Below are 14,470 nucleotides of genomic sequence, written 5' to 3'. Positions count from 1 at the left end.
CATGTGTTAAATATTTAAAAGTATTAAGTAATTTTAATTTGTAAGGCAGAGCTTGGCAAGCTCCCCGTGGCGTACTCGATATACCAAAATCAGTAACAACAAGTCTCATAATGGAGATGCTACTGGTGCCTGCTGGAGCAAATCGATGAACAATGGGAGGACAGTGCTACAATGCTACAGTGTTAATTTGTAAAATCACTAGTAGTTAATTTACTTCAGTCACAGCGGGTAGGGCGTCTGCCTTGCACGCAGCCAACATGGCCGACCCAAGTTCAATTCCTCCGCCCCTCTCGGAGAGCCCGGCAAGCTACCGAGAGTATTCGATATGCCAGACACAGTAACAACAAAGTCTCCAATGGAGACGTTACTGGGCCCGCTCGAGCAAATCGATGATCAACGGGAGGGCCTTTACTTTACTTACTTTATTGATGAAATTTGGGTTTATAACAAAAGATGTTGGCAGAGAAATTTCATTCTAAAACTGTTGAATTTTTATCAATTTTACCTAAGTATAGTATCACACACATAGTATCTTTGTTCCAAAACTGGTATTATAATTAGTAAGCATAATGCAATATTCAATTTTTCTGTTAAAATAGTTTAAATGCAGAGAGGCAGTTAATTTTTTATAGATGATACAATAGGTTTCCCCCCAATACTCTATCAGAATACTTTAAGGTCACAGTTTTAGAGTCAGATATGTCAGATATAGTATTATGTGTGTGTGTGTGTGTGTGTGTGTGTGTGTGTGTGTGTGTGTGTGTGTTTTTAGGAGGGGGAGACATGAAAGGGGTGACAGCACACCCAGCAGTGTTCAGGGTTACTCCTTTGCCTCAGGGATCACTCTTGGCTCTGAATTCAAGGATCACATCTGGAGGTTCTCAAGTAACCATATGTAGTGCTGGGGATCAAAACCAGATTGACTGTGTATAAGGCTGTGTACCTTATCTCTACAACCTTGTGAGAGATACATTTTTAATGTGACATGTTTTTAGTAATTAGTCTTAGCATTTTATGTGCACTTGTCAAGTGTTCCCCTGCTTAGTGTGTTCTCTTTTTTCATACCCACCCCTTTCCCACTGCTTAAATTAATTATGGGAGAGGAGAATTTTAGTTTGGAACGTCTACTAATCCATAACATTAAAACCATGTTTGGTTAAACCTGTGATGCTTCACAAACATTCTTTTAAGATATTTCCCCATAATTGGTGCATTTTCCTGTTCATAACTTTCTTGTGTTTGAAAATGAGATGTTTCCTTTGTGTAGCATATCCAAGTATGTCTTCTTATCAGCAGTATTGTACCTGTCCGAAAATTATAGTCTTACCCTGCTTTACCTCTCAATTAGCTAAGAACACTTGGAAGGGATCTCCCCTTCAGCCATACAATTTCTTTAGTAGAAAAGAATCTATAGAAGGACAATGAGCCCAGGGCTTTTCTCACTGAAAGGAACTGATTAGCATTACATTGCAAACTGAAAAGCAGCAATAGGACCTACTGGTCTTAAACGCCAGGTGATAAAAGTCCCACCAAATCCTTTGCCCCTGAAATCTCTAGGAATTTTTCTCTCTCTATGATTTAAATACTCTCCTCTCATTGCTCTGTGTTTGGTTTTGGAAGTACCCTAGATTAATATTTCTCTTCCATCTAAGCTTTCCCTGCATCAGAGGACTCTAAATTCTAGAAGTAGAAAAGAATGCAGCAGAGACTAATCAGGTGGGGAATGAGGACTACTCCCTTTTCTCTCAGACACTGAAGAATCTTTGTCCTTGGGGGGGGAAAAAAAACCCTTTTGCTTTGATCCAAGAGTTACACACCTCCTAGAAGCTTACTAGCAGAAGTGGCAATCAGAGCTCCTGAGGCCTTGAACTTTAATCTCTTGAGGAGTTACCATTTCAAAAGTCACGAAGCTATTTTTTTTTAAAAAGTAGGAGTATTGCTATTTATTCAACCATGATTAGGCTGATTGAATCGGGCATGAACTCCACCTTACTTTTTTTTTCTAGGGGCTTGCCTTGCACACAGCCATCCCCAGCCGACCCCGGTTTGACTCCTCTGTCCGGCAAGATACGAGAGTATCGCGCCTGCACAGCAAAACCTGGCAAGCTAACCGTGACGTATTTGATATGCTAAAAGTAGTAACAAGTCTCACAATGGAGACGTTACTTTTACCCGCTCGAGAAAATCGTGAACAAAGGGAGGACAGTGCTATACAGTACTATAAATTTTTTTATTGAATCACCGTGAGAGCAGTTACAAAACGTTCGGGCTTAAGTTTCGGTCATACAATGATGAAACACCTGTCCCTTCACCAGTGCCCATTTTCTACCACCAAAAACCCCAGTGTACCCTTCCCCATCCCACACCCTCTCCCTACCTGTGAGGCAGGTGATTTTCACATCACTCTCTCTCTACTTTAATTACATTCAATATTTTGACACCAGACCCACCATTATTATTTGGGATTTTACCACAACACAGAGATCTGCCAAAAAGGCAACAATAGACAATTTGTTTTCTCTTGCTGATTATGAGTAACATATGATGTCGCGTGGCCGCAGTAGTGAAACTATTTTTCTTAACACAGGTGTGACGCCTTCCCTCACCCGTGTGTCAATCCCTAGTCCAATATCCCTTCCAGTTTATCCTTTCTTGTGGGTAACTTATTTCTTCTTCTTTTAACAATTTTTTTTTTATAATTTTACGTATTGGATCACACCCACTGATGCTCAGTGGTTGCTCTTTGCACTGCACTCAGGAACTACTTCTGGCAGCGCTGGGGGCCTGTATGAGATGCCAGGCATCAAACCCATATTGGCCATATACAAGGCAACTGCCCTACCTGGTGTACCTGTTGCTCTGACCCTTCTTCCTTTTTAAAAAAATTCAGAATGCTTTAACTCTATGTCTTTCAGACATTGTTTTAAAAGCCTCCTCTGAGCTTTCTTTGGGGCTTTTGTATATAGTAGCTCATTTTGTAGAGCAGCTAAAATTAACTGTGGAAAAGAGACAATCATGTCCCTAGATCTAAAATAACCAACCAAACTAAACTAGGATCAACCATGAAGAAAGATTAGTGAAAATTACAGGCAGAGTTTTCAGAGTCACTTCCCTCTTTTATACACATTTTAGAGACTTTCTTCGGACTATAATTTATCTATGACAATAAGCAGCACAGTAAATAGACTATTATATGTGAGTCTTAAAAAGATTGAGGAAAGGTCAGTGATGTAAATAAGCATTATAGCACTTGCCTTGCATGTGTGAGGCTCTGAGTTTTGAGCTCTGATCCAATCACTGCTAGCATAAAAGAGAAAAAATTAAGAAAAAATCTGAACTGGTTTTTATAATTAAGTAGATTTGACCATTTGCAAGTTGTTAAGAGGTATATGAGGGCTGGAGGGATAATACAAAGGCTTGGGAAACTTGCCTTGCACACAGCCAACCTGGGTTCTATCTGCAGCACCACATATCCTGAGCCCTGCCAAAAATGATCCTTAAGTACAGAGACAGGTGTGTCCCCCAAATAAAAAAAATTTTTAAAGGTTAGATGACTAATTCTTATTTTTTAAGTATACATTTTAAACTCTGGAAACCATTGCACTGTAGCACTGTCCTCCCATTATTCATCGATTTGCTTGAGCGGGCACAAGTAATGTCTCATAACAAATTGTGAGACTTGTTACTGTTTTTGGCATATCGAATATATCACTGGTAGCTTGCCAGGTTTTGCTGTGAGGGCGAGATACTCTCCATACCTTGCCCGGCTCAATATATTCCAGTTCTGTTTTGAAAGCAAATTTGCTAGGATCCCTAAGGGGCTATTTATAGTTATTGCACAAAATATATCCTTGTGGTCCTGAAATTTCATTTAACGTACTTAAAATGAAAGTTAAATCACTAATAAAGAACTCAACAATACTTTCAGGAGAACCAACCTCTCTGGAAATAAGAACCTCCTAATGTCCTTATCTTTCCTCCTATTCTGCTATCTCTTCCCTCCTTCTCCAAGCAGATTGAAGGCTTCTTGAAAAGAGTGGTTAATTAAGAAAGAGAAACGGAATTATTATTAAATGTGCTGCATTTCTTATTTTACCATTTAGCACCAAGTCCAAAAGCAAAAGTAAAACTAAAGTTTTTTGAATGGTGAATCCCTTAGTAAGACTCCAGACTCTGCTTTCCAAAGGGATGTTTTTTTGTGAGACATTTGTTGTGAGACATTACTGGTGCCCGCTGGAGCAAATCGATGAACAACGGGAGGACAGTGCTACAGTATCTCTTACTAACACTCCAGACTCTGCTTTCCAAAGAGATGAGAGGGATTAGAGTACATAACTTTAGGGAGACAGTTTTTTAAACCTTTTGGACATTGGAGTCTCACCACCTATTCAAGATTAGTACTGTAACGCTGTCCTCGATTTGCTTGAGCAGGCACCAGTAACGTCTCCATTGTGAGACTTCTGGTTACTGTGTTTGGCATATCGAATACGTCACGGGTAGCTTGCCAGGCTTTGCTGTGCGGGTGAGACACTCTCGGTAGCTTGCTGGGCTCTCTGAGAGGGGTGGAGGAATCGAACCCGACTCGGCCAGGCTGGATGCGTGCAAGGCAAACACCCTACCTGCTGTGCTATCGCTCCAGCCCTACTCAAGATTAGCCATCACTTTTCTCACTTTGCCTGCTGCCCTCTCCTGGCCTAAATATACAGGAACGCTACCAGCACATCAAATGTATTTATTTTCATCCCTGCCTGTGTGTGAGGTATGTGTATTCCAGAATACTTTAAGAGTTCTTAAAATATTCTAGAAATATTTAGTAAAATTATATTGAAGCTAAGATGAGTAAATAAACTCTTTACTCCTTTGATTCTGGGATTTATATTATAGATTATGATATTTATACCAACTCACTTCATGTCCATGTGCTTCAGCCCTCTTCCACATGGCTCTGGGATCGGCTTTGCAAATCACTGTCCCACCATAGCTTGAGTCCTCAAAAAAACTGACCCAGCAATGATATATTCCAAACCGAGAAGTGGTGGCAAAATGGGGAACATACTAGAGTTGTGAGCAATTAGATTAACCTTCTAGGAACAGTATTATAATATGACGAATTATTACATTTAATTCTTATCCTATTTGTGTATTCAATTCTCTAAAACTAGAAAAATATGGTGGGAAGAGAATCACCAAAGCATAAAAATAGATGGTCCCAGAGTTTAGTCTGTACCTGCAAACTGTACCCTTCAAAAGAAGTTTCTCTTATTTGTGGGTTCTTTGTATAATTTGTTTCAAGTAGAATTCTAAGTATACTTCCAAAGGTTTTTACATTTTTATATTTTATATTTATGTTTTACTTTTCTCTTAATTAAAAGACCCTGATACTGAGGAAATGCCTGACCCTGACATGATTACTTTAGCAACACCTGAGAACAAATGTGTCTGGTCTAATCTGTTGTGTGCCTGTGCCCTGCAGTGTTTCAGTGTTTGTCCTTGACCCAAGCCGCCAGTCCTCTTCATATCAGTAAGAACTTGGCGCCCAGACTCAGAGTCTATTTCCATTCCTTTGCTTTAGAAGAAGAGGGCTAAGGAAGAGGTGTTTACTTTAAAGAGATTTAAAGGCATGGACCTTGTTTAAACTTTACCAAACTTTTTACTTAAAGGAGTATCTAAAATTCTTGCTGGCTAAGATACATAGGGAATGAACTTCTGATTACCTCTGTTGAGGAAGAATGATAGCACAAAACAAAAACATTGCTTACATTAATCTTTAAAAAGCTATCATCAACACTTAGTCCATAGAATATACATTTGATGTCACATTCACTTAGTTGCTTTGTATCAACATACTCAACATTTTTGGAGTTGAATAGTAAGGGAGAAGTAGGCCTCAATTTATTTCAGGTATTATAGTTTTGGAAGATTGATAAGTCTTCATAATAATACAAAGCTACTATTCCAACTACTAATAGAATTTTAGATCAATTATTTTGTACTTATTTTAATATGTATATCTTTTAGTCAAGCTTATTTATAATACAAAAAGAAAAATGGAAAAATATTTATCGTAAAGTAAAAGTATTTTCTCCTAAATATGATATTCACTTGCCATGCCTATCTTGCTAATTCTCACAAATTTATCTACATCATATATATGAATGGTTTTCCTGACTCTGTGGTATAGTTAAGCACACATTTCCAGTATAGTCATCTCATGAAATGAAGAACACACAAAATCTCCACTACGATATGCAAAACGAGTATCTTTCTTAATACATCCTTGAACATGATCAAACACCATGGTTTGTGTTTTTATAAAATTTGTGTCTCAAAATAAAAGGAAGAAAGGAAAAGAAATAAGTAGTATACAAAGTGTACCAATTTTAGAACCAAAGAACATCAAATCAAATTGCCACTTCCTTAAAAGTATCTTTTTTATGTCACAATTTCAATTCAATACTTTTAATTTAATAATACATAAAGTCCTGCAGCTTATTCTGCCTGTAGATGCAGAATATAAACATATTTATAACTAACAAGGCAATAAAAGGATAAATATAAGAAGAAAATCACAATCATTTTTCAGTCATGCCTTTCTCTCTTTTGTCCTTTAGCATGCTGATAATTTTCCACCCATCAGCTTAGTGCTCCTTGGCCATAAACTTTAAAAATCAAAATTATGTCCGTGTTTATTGCATTCCCTATTCTATGGGGAGATTTTTAACTTGATAGGTAAGTAGGGCAAGTTCAGACATTGTTTTCTAACAATTGGAAACAGATCATAATAATAACAGAGGACACCAAGTAGTACAAATGGGTTTCATGACAAGATTCAGGTACTAATGTTATTGTTCTTTTTAAAAAAGAGATTATGATCTAATTTGAAGATCTTTGTACTCATTTAATTTAACGGGTAAATAAATTTCATGGTCCCCAAAGACATGATAGTAGATTTAATTATTTAGGGTTACTCAGGCTAGACACCCAGTGCTTTCTGTTCCAACCTGAAATGGAACAAACAATGTTTAATTCTTTAAAGTGTCTTGTGAAGGTAAAAATCAGAAATCTTGTCTGTGTCATATTAGTCATGACAAGCTGCATACCTGCAATGATGTGATAGAAGCCTCCTGCTCGAATCCCTTCTCTGTTTCTCCCTCTCCCACGCCTTCCTTTGAGTTCAATAGTCCACAGAGGGGGTTAAGTTTGATTTTGCGCTGCCGCTTTCTGCTCGACCTCAGCGGGACTCCAGCAGATGCCCATAGGAGAAGCACTTCAGCTGAGAGCAGCTCCAAGAACGTGCCCCGCTAGCTCTGCCCTGGGCTAGCAGCCACTGCAGGCATGAAAGAAGCCTGAGACTTCGCTCTGACTCTCCTCCTCGCTGCATGGGGATATTAGCGCAGTCTGGGATTTCTATTGGCTCTGAGCACCAAACAAATCACACCAGACATCCTCCCCCCCACCCCTCTCCAACACACACACACACCGCACACACCCCAAGCCGCCCTCGGTTTCACTCAGCGCTTGTTCCTCATCTAAACCACAAACACTGCAGCCACAACACACTTGAGTCACTTGCAATGTTTCTCTTTTCCTCCTCCCAGTCTGTGGATTTATAAGCTTGTGGTCAGCTGTAAATTTTTTTCTTTCTCTCTTTCTTTCGTTCTTTCTTTCTTTGTTTCTTTCTTTTCTTTTCTTTTTCTTTTTTTTTTTAAGCAGACGGCCAATCCAAACCTTCTTGTTTATATAGAGAAATTCTCCATTCCCTAAACCCGCAGAAACCACTCATTCCCTTAAGATCTTCCTTCTTTTGTTGATGGGTTTGCAATGTAGAACGTAGAAAGCCCGTGATGCATGTCACACACACACACACACACACACACACACACACACACACACACACACACGGTTTCTTTTGTTTTGAATAACTGAGGCTAGTGAAATTAGAAGCAAACTGAGCCTAATAATCTAAGTGAGAGCTCAACTAATAAAAATCTTGAATTAATTCAGTGGAAAATACTGCTTGAGTTTGTTTTCTGTTCCAAATAGCGCTTTGGTCATTATTATCCCTATTTTTGTTTATTGAATGCAGAGGTTTCTAATACAAGTCAGACTCTTCAGCATCCAGAGAACATGGAACAATGACGCCAGACTAATTCTTGTGCTGCGTGGGCTTGTGTCAGAAAGCTCTAGTGACGCCTGTGTGCTTCCTCTTATTATTTTTCTTTTTTGGTCTTTTCCCCACTAACAGTTCTCAAGACAGAGACTCTAATTTTTAACCTATATATGTCAATAAAGATGAATCTTTGATTCCCCAGAAGATAACGAACCCAAGAAAAATCTCAGAATTTAGAAACATGGATAGGAAAATAAAGAGCAAAATTGTTTCGCTGTAGTTTATTAAACAGATTCTTTCTTAGCCTTTTCATCAAAATTGACTTCACTGGAGGATGTGGGAACAGTTTTGACAGCAGTTATCCTTGACAAGATGATATTGCTACTGAAATTGCTGAAAATTATTTTATTTTTGATTTGATATGTTTTCTTCAAAATTTCTTTCTCTGTATACTATTTGGATTTTCTATTATGGTTTAAGTCCTACTCCTAACACATTTTGTTGCAAAACTCATAAGAAATAATTGCTTCTTGAAATTGATTATCGCCAAACAGACTTTTTTCTTGCTTTTACTTAAATAACGTTCCAGGCATTTTGAATTGAAGTTTTATGGGTTGGGTTAGCCTGAAATTGATTTTATGGGATGGGTTAGCCTGAAATTGATAATATAACTGAAAAAAAAATCACACTTGACCATTGGTTTCAGCTAACCTCTAACTTCAAATGACATATTCTTATTATGTTAACTAACTTCACTCTTTCCACTTCTTTTCGGTAGGCAGTTAAAAGTGCTATCACAAATCTTTAAATGATAATTACACTTTCACTAAAAGTCACATCAGTCTTAGAAAAAAAAAGAGTCATAGGTAGGACTTTACAAATTTTCCAGACTGAGACACAGAGTCAGAAAATGACAAGGTGCTGTCTTATGTTGTGAAGGTAGACTGCAAACCAAGCTGAGAAGTTGGATGACAGCTTTTCTTCTTATCTTTTCTGAATTTCCCTTTCTATAAAACCTATCCAATTCTAAGATTGAAGTATTAATACAGCAGATTATGATTACTTTGCCTTTGCAAAGAACAATATATAAAATCATCTGATGAATTTAATGGACATTTTATGCTTTATTCCAGGATAGATCGTGACATACCCAATTAAATAGTCACTAAATTGTGTGCTCTTAGCATTGCCTTTCTAAGAAAAAAAAGTTCCTAGTAAGAGCAAGCAGGTTATTATATTTTATGTTGGTTATTTTAAGAGCTACTTCTCATGCTTTATATCACTGACAAAAGTTATGAATACATTAATAAATATATTTAATTTATAGATATATCTTAAGTTTCATTTTATGTAATAATTCAAACTCTTTAGTTAATGAAGAGGAGAACTAAATGTTTACGGAGATACTTATTAATCATTGGGGTTAAGAGTAAAGTAAATCATTAGTACTTATTCTTCTACATTTATCCTTTTGATTATTTTATTACTTTTAAAAGTATTCTCTCAAACATATTTCTAAAGTGCTAAAATTTATCCCTTTATTAATAACATAGACATTGGTAAAAATACAAAACCTTGCAATGCAAGGTTTTATTTAATTGCCATCAAGAACAATTTATATCTTCTACTCATTCAGTCACATAGGATCATCATGCTTAATTCAAGGTGTCACTTTTTGGTGGAGAGATTTACAGATTGGAATGTATCCAGAGGCATTACTTAAACAACATTCTGAATGTTATGCTTTTGTTATTTGGGGGGCAAGATCCTGCAGTGCTCAGGGATTACTCCTGCTTCTGCAATCAGGGATTACTCCTGTCCTGGTGTACTCAGAAGATTACATGTGATGCCAGGGATCATAACCAGGTCAGCAGTGTGTGCAAGGCAAATGTTCTCTTGCTGTACTATCTATTGGGCCCCCTGGATATTATATTTTAAGACCTAATGGAGATGATTAAATTGTTTATTTTGTAGAACAGAATTATGTAATGATAATTTTCAAATTGCAAATCTGGAAGTTAAAATTATATATCTGGATATGAATATCTTTAATGTATTTTTGTTTTCACACGTCTTCTTTAAATATACACAGCCATTTTATAGATGTATTATAATTTTTTTATCCATGCATCTGTTCTTGGACACTTGTATTATTTTCAGATCCTGGCCATTATGAATAGTGCTGCAATAAATATAGGAGTGCAGATGCCTTTACTGCATTGTGTATTTGGGCCACTAGGATATATTCCCAGGAGGAATACTGCTGGGTCATATGGAAGCTTAATTTCTTTTTTTCTTATATTTATTTATTGAATCACTGTGGGGAAAGTTACTAAGCTTTCAGGATTAAGTCTCAGTCATATAATGATCAAACACCTCTCCCCTCACTAGTACTCATTTTTCACTACCAAGAACCCCAATATACCCCCTCCAACCCCTCCCAATGACTGTGAGGCAGATGATTTCCACTTAACTCTTCTCTACTTTGATTACATTCATTATTTCGGCAAAAGATGCACAATTATTGTTTAGAAATCCGCCCCCTCCCCAACAATCAGAATTGCTGAAAAGGCATTGTGAAATACTTTGTTTTCTATAGCTGGTTATGAGAATCATATAATGTCACGCGGCCAAGATTTTGGATTTCTGTAAAGAGCCAGATAATTACGAGATTGGTTTCTGTGCATCTGGTGTTATGGCTGTGCCAGAGAGCTGCTCGTGGGGGGCAGCTCAGGACCTCGATAGGGCGTGAAGGACGAGCTGGTACCGCCCCCCCTTCCCATGAGACTACAGTTGCCCTGGCACTGCCGGTTTATACCTGGCTTTTCTATAAGTTCTGAGGCAGCAGCCACCTTGCTGCTGAGAGTGGGGAGGGGGAAAGCAGAAGGGAACCACACCCTTTCCCTCCCAGGGAAGCATGGTGCCGAAGTTTAACACATGGTCCATTCACTTTTCTGCCACAAGCTTCCGGGCCTGGATTAAGTCCTTTTGCCTCCGGAGCCATGGCTGTGCTGGAGAGCCGCTCGTAGGGGCAACTCGTGACCTTGGTAGAGTGTGAAGGACGAACCAGTACCATCGTCCCCCTTCCCATGAGACTGCAGGTGCCGCATCATCGCTCGCTCATACCTGGCTTTCCAATAAGCTCTGAGGTGGCGGCCACCTTGTATGCAGTCCAGATGCATTTCTGCCAAAAGCTGCTGGGTTTCGAGATTTGTTTCTGAATCTCTGGGATCATGGCTGCTAATTAGCTTGATCAGGAACCAGAGAGGTCATTTGTAGGCAGCGCCTTGGAGTCTCACTGGGATGAGGAGGAAAGGGCCGTTCCACCCCCATCTGGTGATGCCCCGCGTGTCTCGTCACTGCAGGCCCAAACCTGATTGTCCAGTGCCCTCTGGAGGATGGTGGTCACTGGGCTGCCAAGGGGAACAGGTCAAGGCACAAAACCTATTTCCACCTGGAGTGGCCCAGCATTAGTAACCTAGTGCAGGAACAGGATATATTTCTGCCAAAAGCCTTTGGGTTCCGAGATTAGCTTCTGAGTCTCTGGGATCATGGCCGTTAAGCAGTTTGATCAGGAACCAGAGAGGCCATACCTCCAATTATATAGTGTGCCGGAGGTGGTTTGTGGGTGTGTCTCCCACATACCTAACTTTTGGCCGTTTACTTTCTTGGTAAACTTTGCCCCAAGTTTTTGGGGTCTGGGCAAAAGCACAGCAGCAATTTTGGGGTATCTGAAAGTCTGACGGTGCCGTCAGGCTGCTGATGCACTCACCTCACAGGTACAGATTGACCTGCTGGCGGCACCATACCCCCAAGCTTAATTTCTTTTATTTGAGGAATATCCATACTATTTTCCATGACCATTCAACATTCCACCAGCACTTAATCAGAGTCCTTTTCTCCCCACATCCACGCCAGCATGGTTGTTCTTGTTCTTTTTCATGTCTCCCAGTCTCTGTGGAATGAGAAGGTATCTATTATTGTTTTTCATTTGTATTCCACTAACAATTAGTGATTAGAGCATTTTTTCATGTGCATTTTGACCATTTGTATTTCTTCTTTGAAGAAGATTCTTAGTTTATTGTAGTCCTGTTTTTTAAATCTTTGCTTCCACATGGGCTGGAGCGATACCACAGTGGTAAGGTGTTTGCCTTGTGTGTAGTCAGCCAGACCGAGCTGGGTTCAATTCCTCTGCCCCTCTCGGAGAACCTGGTGAGCTACCGAGAGTGTCTCGCCTTGCAAGCTACCCGTGACATATTCAATATGCCAAACACAGTAACAACAAGTCTCAAAAAAAAATGGAGACGTTACTGGGCCCTCTCGAGGAAATCGATGAACAACGGGAGGACAGTGACAGTAACAGCTTCCACATGCTTAGTCAGTAATGTTTTGTCCTTAAAGTTATTTTTAGCTTCAATGTCATGGAGAGTTCTGACTACATTTTCCTCTATGTACTTTCTGGTTTTTCAGTCTGATACCACTTTGATATGACTTTTGTTCATCATATTAGGAAGAGGTTTTGCATTCCTTTTTTTTTTGCATGTAGTTTATGTGTTTTTCTGTACCACTTCTTGAAGAGGATTTTTCTTCCTCCACTTTATATTTTTTGCTTCTATATCAAAGATTAACTGATTATATTCTTGAGGGTCTGTCTCAGGATATTAGACTCTGTTCCATTGGTCTGAAGGTCTGTCTTTATTCCAATACCATGCTATAATTACTACTGCTTTGTAGTACTGTTTGAATCTGGGTAGAGTTATGCCTCCTATATTCTTTTTTCCAAGGATTTCATTAGTTGTTTGTGTGTGTGTGAGGGGTGTTATTGATCCATATGAATTTCAGGAGTATTTGATCTATTTGTTTGAAAAATGGAAACAACTAAAGTGCCCAAGAACAGATGATTATATAAAGAAATTATGGTACATCTAAAACTTCTAATACTATGTAGCTATTAGGAAAAATAAAGTCATTAAATTTGCTTATATGGCCGGACATGAAGAGTGTTGTGCTGAGTGGAATTAGTCAAAGAAAGAGGGACAGACATAAAAGGATCACATTTATCTGTGGGATATAAAAAACATAACATGAGAATAATAATTAAATACAGTAGACATGAGGGTCAGGAGGACTGCTCCATAGTATGAAGTTGCCATAAGAGGAGGGAAGTTCAATCAGGACAGAGAAGGAACCACTGTGACAATGATAGTTGGAAATGATCAATGTGGACAAAAACTGGGTGCTGAAAGAAGGTAAAGTGATATGCATGATACCCTTTCAGTAACAATATCACACAATCACAATCACAAATCATCCTGTTATTCGATTGATTCGAGCAGGCCCCAGTAACGTCTCCTTCATCCTAGCTCTGAGATTATATTCAAGGCTCTTTAGGAGAATGAGACCCATCATTGTTACTATTTGTCATATTGGGTATGCCACGGGGAGTTTGCCAGACTCTGCCGTGTGGGCAGGCTACATTCGGTAGCATGCCAGTTTGTCAAACAATATGGTAAAAGGTAAAGGCCCTCCTGTTGATCATCAATTTGCTCGAGCGGGCCCAGTAAGGTCTCTATTGGAGACTTTGTTGTTACTGTGTCTGGCATATCGAATACTCTCAGTAGCTTGCCGGGCTCTCCGAGAGGGGCGGAGGAATCGAACTCGGGTTGGCCATGTTGGCCGCTTGTAAGGCGAACACCCTACCGCTGTGCTATTGCTCCAGTCAGTCAGTCTCAAACAATATGACAATGCCTAAAATAGAAAATAAGGAGAAAAGAGAAATAGAAGAAAAATATCTTCCATAGAGACAGCTAGCGGTGTCAGAGGAAAACTGGAAACATTTATGTCAGGAAATGTACACAGGTGAAGGGATGGGTACTGGAACACTGTATAGCTGAAACTTAATCATGAACAACTTTGTAAATTTTTCTCTCATGGTGCTTTAATAAAAGAAGGAGGGAAAATATAGACAATCCCATTAAGGGTTTTTAATATTATTTTATTAATCTAATAATATATATAAAGTTATGTATTTAAGTAACACAGTTTAGTCATAGTTGTTGTACTAAAGGATAGAGCAAATTTAAAATGAACTTTGAGCCCACTGCTCTTATGGGGAAAAGTTAAAGAAAATGGTAAAATTCGCATGAGTGAGCCATCTGCCATATTTTTGTCACCTCAGTGGAGAAGAAAACATAACTGATAGAGGAGGTTGGAAAAATAGTGGGAAAGGGAATGAACACATTCTAGGAAATTCTTATATTTTTTCCTTAAAATTCTGGAAGCAAGTGACTTTTATTTTAAAATTTGATTATTTTATTTTTATAAAGTTGTTCACAATAATTTATTACATTCAATATTCCA

General features: G+C 38.6%; 1 protein-coding gene across 2 annotated transcripts in view; it reads right to left on the bottom strand.

Moving 5' to 3' along the window:
• GREM2 (gremlin 2, DAN family BMP antagonist) overlaps window positions 1-8,101 on the bottom strand; it is a 154,058-nt gene extending 145,957 nt beyond the window's left edge. The window contains exons 1-2 of one of the 2 annotated variants that reach the window (XM_056137283.1): window positions 8,015-8,101; window positions 7,101-7,327 (exon numbers count right to left, since the gene is read on the bottom strand). The gene's annotated coding sequence lies outside the window, so the exon portion shown is untranslated. Of the gene's footprint in view, window positions 1-7,100; window positions 7,428-8,014 lie in introns of those variants that run through there. The other variant, XM_056137281.1, reaches the window with a different exon arrangement.
• Between the last annotated feature and the right edge of the window lie 6,369 nt (window positions 8,102-14,470).

Source organism: Sorex fumeus, unplaced genomic scaffold, assembly GCF_029834395.1.
Source record: "Sorex fumeus unplaced genomic scaffold, SorFum_2.1 ptg000007l, whole genome shotgun sequence".
Lineage (NCBI taxonomy): Eukaryota > Metazoa > Chordata > Mammalia > Eulipotyphla > Soricidae > Sorex > Sorex fumeus.
This window is presented reverse-complemented; position numbering and strand designations above follow the sequence as displayed.